At 43.5% G+C, this 13565-nt stretch overlaps 1 long non-coding RNA gene across 1 annotated transcript in view; it reads left to right on the top strand.

Annotated features, from left to right (window-relative positions):
* LOC115940838 (uncharacterized) overlaps nt 1–13337 on the top strand; it is an 88826-nt gene extending 75489 nt beyond the window's left edge. Inside the window, exon 4 of the long non-coding RNA XR_014138308.1 lies at nt 13285–13337. This is a non-coding gene — a long non-coding RNA (uncharacterized LOC115940838). The remainder of the gene's footprint in view (nt 1–13284) is intronic.
* Nucleotides 13338–13565: the final 228 nt, after the last annotated feature.

The following is a 13565-nucleotide window of genomic DNA, read 5'->3' as shown; positions in this document are numbered from 1 at the left end:
GTATGAAAATAAACCTGATCAGTAAGCTTTTATGAAGATTTTTTTTTTTTTAATTTATTTGAGACAGAACGAGAAAGAGAGAGAGCACATGAGAAGGGGGAGGATCAGAGGGAGAAGCAGGTTCCTTGCTGAGCAGGGAGCCCGATGCGGGACTCGATCCAGGGACTCCAGGATCATGACCTGAGCCGAAGGCAGTCGCTTAACCAACTGAGCCACCCAGGTGCCCCAGTAAGCTTTTATGAAGCATCGACTCTTATTGTAGTATTATCAAGGACAAAGAAGCCACAGGAAAGCATGCTCTCTGGCCCACCAGCTGGACCAACTGACAAGTCAAGACAGGCAGAGAGGAAGCAATAATGGCATAATGGTAATAAGAATAATAGTAACGAGAATAATGATATGGTTGTAGTAGTCATGGTCAGAGTGACTTCCTTGTTTTGAACAGCGGCCATGTGCCAGGAATTTGACATACTTCTCACATTTATTTCTCACAATGCTGTGAGGTTATTATTACGTCCATTTTACAAAAGAAGGAAATGAAACTCAGGGAATTTCAATATCTTGTCCAAAGACACATGGATGATAAATGATGGAGACAATATTGTATTTGATGAAGCTAGTATTCTTTCTATGACACCACGATCCTGCATGAAGCATGCCAAGGCTAAGATGGAGAGAGACAGATTCTATACACATGTGTTTAAGGGATTTGGGGGAAAAGAGCTGGATACAGAGTAGGGCCGGCCCAAGTGGTCATTGTGGAAGGGTTGGCTATATACAAGGGCTTTTTCTTCTGAATATATTTTTTTGCAGTTCTGTTTATCTTCAGACTTATCCTTTTAATGATGAATAGTCAGGGAACTGTGTTCAGAAGTCACTTGAAATAATACGTGAGGAGTTCTTTTGGAAGAACTTTGAGACCGAAACAAACACAGAAGTTAGCACATTGTTTGGTCTCAGCTAATGTTGACTAGATGAAAGGACAGGGAAATACGTCAAAATCAGATGAGATATCTAGACCACCTACATTATGTCTATGGGTTGAACTTGCTTTTGGCATCAGTTTTAAACATTTGTAAAGCTTTTAAATTCAAATCTCTCAAGATCTTGCTCATAGTGATTAGTTATTCCAATTACACTGTTCCTGTTTAGGTCACAGCCCAGCATGTGGTCTCCTGAAGTGAGAAGTGCCTTCCGGCTGCAATCAGTCCGTCATGTTGCTTCACTCCTGAGATTCTGGGCAGCCAGCATATCCCCAGAGTTGGAGAGAATGTGGTTGGCTCTGGAAGTTCACTAGTTCATTCATTTAACAGATGGTTAAAGAGTCCCTACTTGGTTCCAGGCCCTGTTCTAAGCTCTGTAGATCAAGGGGAGATGAAGGCTCTGAGGGAGCTCCTGTTCCAATGGGCTGAGATGGGTAATAAACAAAGAGCCATGTCAATATGCATGTTGATTTAAGATAAAGGTGAGCACTGTGAAAACAGTCAAAATATGAGGCAATGTCAGGGAATAGTTTAAATTGGAGCATCACTGAAGGCCTCTTTAGGGAGCTGACATCTGTACAATAAGAAGACACAGAAAGAAATCAAAGGGGGCAGTGAAGTCCTGGCAGAAAATATGGCAAGTGCAAAGGTTCTGGGGTGGGAAAGAGCCTGGTGGATTGGAGAAAGTGAAAAGCTGGAGCATAGGTGTTAGGAGTAGGCAGGGGCTAGATCAGGTTGAGCCTTGCCAGATAGGGGAAGGAATGTTTGTGTGTTATTCTTTTTTATTTTTAAGATTTTATTTACTAACTTGTCAGAGAGAGGGTGAGCATGCCCATACAAGTTGGGGGGAGGGGCAGAGAAAGGGAGAAGCAGATTTCCCACTGAGCAGGGAGCCTGACGTGGGGCTCGATCCCAGGACTCTGGGATCATGACCTGAGATGAAGGCAGACACTTAACCGACTGAGCCACCCAGGTGCCCAATGGATTGTGTTATTCTGATTGCAGTGGGAAATCACTAGAAGTTCTGAGCAGAGGAATGGCGTAATTATGTTTAAAGATCACTTTTATGGTTTGTCTCCCTCTCTGTTTTTATCTTATTTTATTTTTCCTTCCCTTCCCCTATGCTCTTAGCCCTAGGAAACAGCGGGTTGCTGGAGGGGAGGGGGGGGATGGGGTCACTGGGTGATGGGCATGAAGGAGGGCACTTGATGGAATGAGCACTGGGTGTTATATGCAACTGATGAATCACTAAATTCTACCCCTCCAACTAATAATACACTATATGTTAACTAAATTGACTTTAAATAAAAAATAAAAAAAAGAGCACTCTTGCCTGCTAAATGTCAACTCCCATCTGATTCTGATTTCAGTATCACTTACTGAGCTTGCATGTTGTGCCAATCACTATACTAGACATATATATGCATCTGGATACATATACATGCATACATGTGTATAATTTCTATCTCTGTATGTTTATGTATATCATATCTACATATGTATATATGTGTGCATATGTGTGTGTGTGTAATTACCTATCTAATCTCTAGTCTCCAACCCACTCCTGGAGGTACATATCGTCACTCTCCTTTTGAAATGGAGAAGCTGGGGTCCAGACTGTGACTCACTCCAAGTCACGGGGCTATACAGTGTAGTTCAGAGCTGGGGTTTGAACCAGAATGGGATCAAAGTTCTCTACTCTTTCCACTCTGCCATGTTATCTCACCCATAAAATTATGGAATTTTAGAAGTTTTGATTAATAAAATTATCTCAAGAGTAAAAAACCCAAGACACTTTTGCACCAGCTCTCATTTATGTACTTGGCTTTCTGGCCAGAGAGGCCTTGGCTTTGGCTTCACTGCTCCCACAGTCCCCGGGGCTGGTCCTGCCAACTCTGTGGATGCTGTGGATGGATGCACTCACTGGGGAAGCTGCTCCCGGCCCCTCTGGCCACTTGCGGGCATACCTGGTCATCTATACTGTGGGCCTCCCTCCCACGTCTTCCCTGTTGCACGAGATACTGCAGGATCCACTTGGCACCTAAGCTTGAGTGCCTAAGCCTGAAGGCCTCTTTAGGGAGCTGACATCTGTACAATAAGAAGACACAGAAAGAAATCAAAGGGGGCAGTGAAGTCCTGGCAGAAAGTATGGCAAGTGCAAAGGCTCTGGGGTGGAAAAGAGCTTAGTGGATTGGAGAAAGTGAAAAGCTGGAGCATAGGCAGGGGCTAGATCAGGTTGAGCCTTGCCAGATAGGGGAAGTTGAAAAGTCAACATTCCATGGGTGAACTTCCGTGGAGCCAGGAATACATTTCTCTCACTTCTTCCTCCTGGAGACACTACTCAGAGTGCAGCAGTTTCTGGAAGTTAAGCAATCAGCTCTCAGGGGCTATGGCCTGCTTCGTAAGGCAGCCTTTACATTTGCTTCCCCTCCTTCTTGGCCCCATGCTTTTTCTGTCTCTTCGGCCCCCCAGGCTTGAGCTCCCCAGGAACTGCGGGTATAGGAGCTCTAGCCTCCCCAAACCCTGCTCTACAGCTGGCCTCTTCCTTTCACTGTTTTCCTCCTGCTCTCTTCTCATGGGAAGGTCAGTTGTTGTTCTAGGTGCACTAAGACGTTGTGTATGGCTCGCCAGGTCCAATAAAAGCCTTTGCCCTAATGTTTCTCTGAAACCTGAACTCCGGTTTCAGAATGGCACTTGGGGTTTTATAGAACTATTCACCGGGGAAATTGGAAAGCCCCGGAGGAAGAAGGACATGATGTACTAACATCTGTGAACCAAACAGCAGAACTTTTAAAACACTCAATGCAAGGCGCCATTTTTAGCCATATAGAGACAAAGGAGGAAACTGATATTAATTGAGCATCTGTTATGGTCAAGAATTCCTTCGTACCTTTATTCCCCAAGGGTTCATCTACTGCCTTCCATATGCTGGTTGCCGCCTTTGGTGAGTCCGGGGACTCCTGGCTGAGTGAGAAAGCTCTTGCCTTCATAGAACTTTCTGTCTCAGAAGCATCAGGTTCTGTGCTGGGCAGTCGTCCTGAAGCTTCACAACTGTGCTCTGTAATTTGCTAAGTGTGTGCATATCCATCACTTCTCTGGATCCTGGCGTGGAGGGAGTGTGTCCATTCTATGGGTAAGAAAACTGAGGTGTAGTGAGTTTAAATGGCTTTCCAGAGACAGTGCACTGGGTTAGGTATTGACTTGGGTCTCTTGGCCTTGATCCCACAGCTCTTCCTAACCTGCACAGCTGACCCTGACTATACACAATTGCTAGGATGTCCTCCCAGCCGCCGCCTCAGACTTTGTCCTCTGGTCACTGTGTAGCCCTGACGCTGCTTGGGGGCACATGGGGAGTTTAGAAGGGGGTGCAGCTTCTGTAAGAATTGGACGGCTTGTACCAGAACGTGTTTCATGGGGTCCCCCTTATCCTGGTCACATGGTCCAGGTAGAAAGAAAATAGACCTTGTGCTACAATGTCCGAAATGTACACCCAAACATTCCAACAACTCTACACCTGAAAAAATGCCTTTGCAAAATTGAAATTGGGTATTAGATATCCAGTTCCCAAACTAAAGGAAATATTAACACGTGGTTTCCTCTGGCGAAGGGTATGGGAATTAGAGACCTTTAGTGAATGTTCCAGAAGGCTGTGCAGGGTCATCTCATTCTAGACGAGAGCAGAAGCTTCTGAGATGGCCCCAAAGCCATGCGAACAACTTCCCCCTTCACTCAATGACTTTGCCTCATCTCAAAAAATTATTCCCAGGATAAAAAAAGAAATATTTAAGCAAGGTTTTCACAAGCTAACCAAATCAGAATTTTACAAATTAGTAAAATAGAAATTTAACTTAGATAGGAAAGCCACAGAATTAACCAGAGACAGAACTTTGTGGTATTAGAATATTAGTATTGTGTAAAAAATAAGACATTGAATTACTTCGGCAAAGTTTACTCAGGGAGAAAATTCATTTATTTATCAAAAGCAAGTTAATTCTCCATCCCAGGGAACTGTTGTTCCTTTCCATTTATGAAATCAGGGCTCCCTTATTAAACCAGAGTACTCTTCCAGGACAATAATGAAGAATAATGCAGCTTTTTATTGCCTCTGGGATATGTCTGTGCACAGATGGCCTTGAAAATAAAACCGGATTTTGGAGTGAATTCAGTCTGCTTTCTTTTTTTCCTTCCTTTCTTCTTTTTTTTTTTTTCCTAACCCGACTCCTGTGAATGGAAGCAACATCATGTTCTTTAGCTCCTGAGCGACCCCTCAAGATAAATGGGACAGAAATACCTTCATGCACACATTCTTTACACTTACACTGACAGCCTATAAATACATGTTTGTGCAACCCCCCCGACTAGTTATATGTTGTGACAATCTCTAGAAATAAATCCTAGACTGCATGGATTTTTAAGTTCCCTGCTGCTGAATCTCCCTGAGATATGGCCCTTGGCTCAGCTCATCCTCAAAGGTCTATCCAGCCCGAATGTCAGAAATTTTCCTTCTTCTGGGGCTGCTTCTTCTAAAGCAGTGGCAGAGCCCACAGAATTCACTGTCCTCCAACTTCCATCTCCTTCTTCAGACAGGGTGGGTCACAGTGGCTCTGAAGAATGTTATTGGAAAGCCTCTGCGTTTTCAGCTGCCTTTTCTTAACCTCTGGGGTCTTCCACCCTGGAAATATCTGGAGTGTTAATGGCAAAGGTGGTGCTGAATTCCTCAGCCGTATTCTGGGGAAAACTGGTGCAAACTTTTATGCATGTTATTTCCAAGTTCAGAAATCTTCTGTGGCTTCTTTCATTCAAAACATGAAAATCTAGGTTCTCTAATTTGGCGGCAAAATCTCTTTCTACTTGGATTCATCTATTCAACAAATACTCATCGAGGCTTGCTCACTAAGCACTGTGCTGTGGGTCAGGAGCATCTCTGGCCTCCTAGAACTGATGTCTGTGGCAGACAATCACAGAGCTAAGTATTTACTTGCAACAGTGCTAAGTAAGTGCAGGAGGCCAAGGGAGCTTCTAACTGAGGATCCAGACTCGTGTGGGGAGTCTGAAGAACCAGAAAACAGCTGGGGCTGGAGATGAAGAGTGAGGGTGGTCAGAGTCCCACAGAGGCTGGAGAAACAGGCAATATTGAGTTATGCTGGGCCTTGAAGAAAATTCTATGAGAAGAATGTGGGTCTTTATCAAAAGAGAAGTTAGAGGCCACTGTGGGATTTTTAAGCAGGGGGATAATATGATTATTTTGTCTGTAAACCTATCACTCTGGTTGCTGTTTAGAAGTGGTTTAGATGTGGAGCCTGGAAGCCCAAGAAACCAGGGGAGAATCTGTTGCGGCATCCCAGAGAGGAATGGAGGGGGATTTTGGAAAGAGGTGAGAATGTTGGAGAAAGTGAGAAGTGAATGAAGCTGTACAGTGGTCACATTAACTGCTCGTATCTTCCAGTCGAATTGTCTGCTCTCACCTCTCCCTCATTTGTTTATTTAAATGCTATCGTTTGTCTTCACTGGCCTCTATTAAGAAAGATGGCTTCCTCTTTGTCACAGGCATAACACCATTTTCAGGCAGAAGATTTGGTTTCATTGCTTAAAGCCACTGGTCCTTAATCTTGCTCTGGGTGAGGAAGGTGAATCTCCTTTCTTGTTTTGACATCTCCAAGTCCCATCAGAAACTGACCTCTTCAGTGAAGAGGATGCTGGCCTCATGGTATGGACTGAATTGTGTCCCCACAAATATATGTATTGAATCTCTAACTCCCAATGTGATTTTGTTTGGAGATGGAGGTTATAAGGAGGTAATTAAGGTTGAGTGAGGTCATAAAATTGGAATCTTAATCTGATGGGACTGGTGTTCTTATAAGAAGAGGAAGAGGCATCAGAATGCACTCTCTCTCCATCTCTTTCTCTCTCTCTCTCCCTCTCTTTCTCTCTCTCTCTCCATCTCTTTCTCTCTCTCTCTCCCTCTCTTTCTCTCTCTCTCTCCAAGCTGGCACAAAGAAGTCATGTGAGGACAAAGTGAGAAGGCAGCCTACAAGTCAGGAAGAGAAGCTTCACTAAACATTGAATTTTCTGGTACCTTGATCTTGAACTTCCAGCCTCCAGAACTGTGATAAAATAAATCTCTATTGGGGCACCTGGGTGACGCAGTCGGTTAAGCGTCTGACTCTTAATTTCAGCTCAGGTCATGATCTCAGGATCGTGAGATCAAGCCCCACATCAGGCGCTCCGCTCAGTGAGGAGTCTGCTTGTCCCTCTCCCTCCACCTCTGCCCCGCCAAAATAAATAAATAAATAAATAAATAAATAAATAAATAAATAATAAATAAATAAAAGCTTAAAAAATAATTCTCTATTGTTTAAGACACTCAGTTTTTGGTCTTCTATTAGGACAGCCCAAGCTGACTTATACACGTAGGTAAAGAAGAGTGGATCTCTTGGCTAATCATATTTGATTCTTTCACTGCTTTTTAGCTGCCCAAACCAGCCTTATGGAAGCTGACCCAAACTATTTTAAGAAAAAAATCTATATAAGAAAATGCCAGTAATTTGGACCCCACTCATTCCGAATTTGGGCCAATTCACATGGGCTAGGCTAACATGGCACTTGAAAAAGAGGTTGGCAGTTTTGGGGAATGCTATGCAAATTAATACAGTACACAGTATTAGATCGGTCAAGGAGACACTGGACAAACTCCCCTAGGTTGGCTTTTTTACTGGTTATGTGCCCATTAATGTAAATTTAACATGGTAAGGCCTCAATTTTCTCAGCTATATAAAATTTTGACTGGTAGTATTGACCTCACAGAGATGTGTGAGGATTAAATGGGATGATGCATGCAACAAAATTTTCACTATTTCTTGTGTGTCATAAACACCCAAAAGATGATAGTTGCCTTTATTTGGAAATGCTCGTACTTGCTGAAGCAATCAAAAGAGCAAATGCAAATTATTTTCTATTTCTTAAGTTTGGCATATAAAAGACCTAAGCTGCTAAGACCAAACATACAAATCCTCACTAATCTAACTTACTCATAGAGAAACCTGGGAAGTCATGACAAGCTAATAAAGATTCTGGAATTCAGGCTTCAGGGCTGTCAGTCTTGCCCCAGTCCACACACATCAGTGATGCTCACCAATATGGCTTTTAGTCTTCCAACATAAGGATTTCTATTGTGCTTAAAATCATTGCTATTCTTTTCCCTGTACTGGGACACCTACCTAATAGGTGGGGAGGAAATGATGAAGACTTTGGAACCAAGAGTCATGGAGTACAATCTGATTCTGCTATTCACTGGTCTACCACAGAGTAGGCTATTAGGAATATGTACTGAATGATGAATAAATGGATGAATGGATGAATAAGAGGATTGTCATAAAGATTAAATGGGATAAAAAATTAAAACATCTTTAAGAAGCGCTTGACACATACTAAATGCATAGGAATTCTTTCCTCTCTTTGAGTTCAATCAACATTCCCTGAGCACCAGAAATATGCAGACAGTATGCAAGGTGCTAGATTTCCATGATGACAGTGGGACACCAGGACAATTAATTGACATGATTTTCCCAAAAAACAGCTAAAATGATGGTGAAGGAAGAAGAAGTAAATTATGTTAATCCATTCAATAATTGTCCTTTGCCTTGGTCTTTTGAGTCAGATACAATGGATTACTATTATTTTTGATAAAGTTCAAACAGCTTTTGTGTATCTCTGTGTTCAGGATTACATTTCACTCTTGACAAAATATGATTTCCTAGTTCTATGAAAATATAACTGAAGGCTTTTCTTCAACATTGTCTAGATCTTTAAAATACCATTTACAGATACTCACTTTTCCTTTCAAAATACGTGACTTGTTCTGTTACACGTGGGATTGTCAGTCCTGCAGAATCTATGAGTGATTCAGAAGGAAATGTTTTCACTAATTTCATATTTATTTCTATTGATTTTTTTGAAAGAACGACACTGCCAGAACAACTCAAAATTCGATTTTGTATGACCTGGAAGGGCACCATACATGAAATGGTAATTGAGTGCAAATTACTTTATCAAACATTTATTGAGCACCTGCTACATGCCAGGCCTGTATTAAGGGCTGTGGGATATCCAAAGATAAGCAAGAAATTGCCCTCTTACTGGACAGCCAAAGCCCATTAACACAGAATGACAAACCTACAAATGTCTACTCTTCGAGATAGCATAAGGGCCAGTAAAGTCTCATGATGTAGGGGGAGCATGATGCAGAGGTTAGAAAATGTACTTTCTGTGCACCTTCACAAAGCAGAACTAGGAAAATGTCAACCAGGTGAGTTTTTTTGGCAAAAAATAATTTAACCGCAGAGGCAGCTTTCTTTTTTTTTTTCCTAAGATTTCATTTAATTTATTTATTTGTCAGAGAGAGAAAGCAAGAGAGCACATAAGCGGTGGGAGAGGAGCGGCATGCAGAGGGAGAAGCAGACTCCCCACTGAGCAGGGAGCCTGATGCGGGGCTCGATCCCAGGACCCTAGGATCATGACCTGAGCCGAAGGCAGACGCTTAACGACTGAGCCACCCAGCCATCCCCAGAGATAGCTTTCTTAATAGGCAGATAGAATGAATGATGAATTTATCTTCTCAATTTCCCCCCAAAAGTTTTATCTACCAGGTAGGAGTTCTGGGTTGCAAGGCACAGAGAATCTCAAAGTAGCTCAAGCAAAGGAGAGAATTTGTGACTAATGTAGATGGAAAGCCCAGTGGTGGATCTGGTTCAGGCTATGTTCTCAGAGGTGCATTTTCTCCATTGTCTGGCTCTGACTCCTGTCATGTACCCATCCTCAGGGAGGCTCTCCCTCTGTGAGCGGAAGTTGGCTGCAGGGCTTGCAGGCCTTTCATCCCCCTACCTCTAGCTTCAAGTCTGGGGGGAAGGTTAAGGGTGTCTTCTCCAGAACCCTCAGCAAAGTTTTAGTGGTGTCTTGTGGCTCTGATTCAGCGTTTGAGCCATCTCTAAACCAATCACTATGGCCAGGGGAATGCAGGACCCTGATTGGCTCTGGTCATTGAGGAGCTACTGCTAGAGCTGAGAGTGGAATCAACTCCATCCATACTGCATAGGCCCAGAGCTGGCCAGATTCTGGTGCACTTTACCAAAAGAAGGGTAAAGGAGTTTGGATGGCAAAAAGTATATTTTATCTAACTAGGCAGACCAATTAATGAAGAATGTATTAGAAGTGGTGATTGGAACAAAAAGTGATAATTTTTCCAAATTATTTTTAAATTAAAATGTGACTGGTGTACTGTGCTGGGGTTCCCCATCTTTGGTTTTCAAAAATAAAACACCTTCTCCACATCCTAATGTGTTAGACATACACTGAGGCCTCATGTGGCCCAGAACCGTTTAGATGTTTGGGTGAAATGACATCGTCTCTACTCTCAACAGCTTGCTGGCCTCTGAAATAAACAGGAAACACAGAATCAGAAATGTCCAGGGATCCTGCTTTTCTCTTTTTGAAAAGGGTTTCCTTTTCATTCAGTCTGAATGTCATGTAGTTAGTAAGTTGGGAAATAGACTCCATAAGTCAATACAGAAACTGACATTGGATTGCATTAGTTGCCTGTGATAGATGAGCTCTTCAACATATCAAGACAATGTCTACCTCGAAAGCAGCTGCCGAAGTGATACTCTTAAAATAGGGATGTAATCAGGGATTTGCTCCTGTGGTCAGTTCCAAATTCCTAAGCATGGTTCTCAATGGTGGGCTTATTCTCCACCACTTCCAGTTCCAACACTTGGTATTTCAGATCCAGTGCACTCCTCAGGCCTCATGGAAGCTTTCTAAGTCATTGCACATGGTGACTCCTCTGTTGTATTTTCTACGTACCTCAAGTAGCAGGTCAGATGTCACTTCCTATCTGAAGAGTTCTTCTCTGATCTTTCAGAGCATTGTATAAATCTTCTGTCTCTGTTGAGCACTCATTACATGGCATTGTAGTGGGTTTTTGTTTTTGTTTTTTGCCCATCTCCCACACCTTGGGACTGTGAGCATCTTGGGAGGAAGTTTGGAATCTGCTGATTCCCTGGGAGGTGGCATCTGGTATCTAACGGAGCCCTCCAGGGATAAGGCTTTTATTTCCTGTAACACCTCAGACTCATTGCTGGACAACATTCATGTTAGAAAGTTCTCTATACTGAGCTGAAACCTGTTTCCTCTCTGTGACTTTTTTTTTTTTTAAAGATTTTGTTTATTTATTTTAGAGACAGAGCACAAGAGGGGGGAGCGGGAGAGGGAGAAGCAGACTCCCTGCTGAGCAGGGAGCCCGATGCAGGACTCGATCCTGGGACTCCAGGATCATGACCTGAGCCGAAGGCAGTTGCTTAACCAACTGAGCCACCCAGGCGCCCCTCCTCTCTGTGACTTTTACTCATTGATTCTGAGGGCCCTCTGGAGTCACGAGAATAAGTCAACTCTGTTTGGGCCCCTGACCGCCCTTCCCTCATTGTTGAGACAGCTGTCATAGGTCTCTGAGCCTCTTCTTTGGATTAAACAGCCTAAACTCCTTCAAGCATCCCTCTCAGTTCTCAGAGGCTGATCCCTCACCATTCAGATCGTCTTGAAACACACCCCAGTGTGCCTCTGTCAAGTTCCCTCGAAAGAGGGGGTGGGGGAGTATCTGGAGCAGACAGACCCAGGAAACCATGGCGCCCCTTGAGCAGGGCATTGCTTTTCTTCTGTTGCTGCCTAACGACTCAACAATTTTAGGTTTTTTTCAGATCTAGAATCCTGCTGGCTCAGGTTGTGCTTGTGGTCAGTCGATACTTGAAATATTTCACAACTTAAAATAAAAATAGCTTTAAAGACCCTCTGTCGATCTAAGTCACCCCTTCTTGCACTTAGGCAATTCATTTTTTAACCCTCAATGGCAGTGTCCACATTTATCCATATTGCTCTCCATCCTGAAATACCACAACCCTCCCATTCAGCCTTTCATAGAGGAGCGACCGCAAGTAACGATCACGGGCTGAGCTATTGAATCAGGAGCGCCCTGGTGCACCCATTTAACCTTGCACTCCCTGGCCTTCGCTACTTGGCCAGCTGACGACTGGCTTGGAAGCCTATGCTGTCAACCAGCCTCAACTTCCAAAGCTATCACTGCCCTAGGGAGCCCCTTGGTTCCCTATTTAGAAGAGGTACATTAGGATTCTGTACATGGTCGGTGCTCAATGTATGCTAAGTGAAGACTGGGTTTCATGTGATGACTCTATCAGAAAAAAAGGAAGTGAATAACAAATAGTAGAGAAATGAGGCTCTACCAATTAAATGCCCAAAACATCAGACAGTGAGACTATTTCTAGTTCAAGAGAACTTGAGGAAAGAGGCTTTAGAGGGAAGAATGTGCTGCTTAGTTAAGTAAGGAGAACTTGATTTCAAATGCAAAACTGCCAAAATAAGCTGGGTAAGAAAGGATCATGTTAAGAATTTTAAAAAGAGAAGTACCTTCTTTGATTTGGTCAGACTCCCTAATCGAGATGTCAAGCCCAGTGGGGAGACTGTAATGTTTTGAGATGTGTCACTTTGGGTTGGAAAGTCCTGGAGAGAGGTCAACTCTTCCTCACTCCACACCCCAGACCTTTCAGAGCTACGTTAGGCTAAGCAGGTGTACTAGCCCTGCCAATGGATAACTCGGTCTTTCCTAAATTCTCTACAAGAAGTGCCACCACATCGTTGCTGTTATGGATTGAAAGTTTGAGCCCCCCCACCCACAAGAGAATTCTTATGTTGAAATCCTAACCCCCAGTATGATGTATGAAAAGGTGGGGCCTTTGGGAGGTAATGAGGTTATGAGTGTGGGGCCCATGTGTCTATGAAGGATTAGTATCTTTATAAAAGAGACTTCAAAAAATGTCTCCACTCTCCACCCTGTGAGGATCTAAGGAGAAGATAGCCATCTGCAAACCAGAGGAAGGGGGTTCTCACCAGAATCCAATCATGGTGGCACCTTTATCTTGAACTGCCAGTCTCCAGAGCTGTGAGAAATACGTTTCTATTGTCTATAAGCCACCCAGTCTATGATATAATTTGTTACAGCCGCCAGAATGGACTCAGACACTTGTGTTGAACATAAAGCTGATCATCAGGCATTGTGGATTTGGGTAGCCCACCATACTGAACTCAGCCTTGCTGCTCTTGGAGAGTATTGAGGATTCTTGTCCCCTGCTATACTCTCACTTGTATTGTCTTAACTATTAGAGGGATACCCCAGCCAAAGCTAGAATTAGAAACGAATAATGTTTCTGCCTCCTTCTGTCCTTTCTTTTTCCACAAGGGTTTGCTGAGTGCTCACGAGAGCCCCCAAACTGACTTCACCCCGGGACAATCAGGGTGAGTTAAATACAATCTCAGAATAATTTTTTTTTTTTAAGATTTTATTTATTTATTTGAGACAGAGAGAATGAGAGAGAGAGAGCACATGAGAGGGGGGAGGGTCAGAGGGAGAAGCAGACTCCCCGCCGAGCAGGGAGCCCGATGCGGGACTCGATCCAGGGACTCCAGGATCATGACCTGAGCCGAAGGCAGTCGCTTAACCAACTGAGCCACCCAGGCGCC

The sequence above is a fragment of the Leptonychotes weddellii genome, chromosome 10 (assembly GCF_054177405.1).
Source record: "Leptonychotes weddellii isolate Sample4059 chromosome 10, ASM5417740v2, whole genome shotgun sequence".
Taxonomy (NCBI): domain Eukaryota; kingdom Metazoa; phylum Chordata; class Mammalia; order Carnivora; family Phocidae; genus Leptonychotes; species Leptonychotes weddellii.
This window is presented reverse-complemented; position numbering and strand designations above follow the sequence as displayed.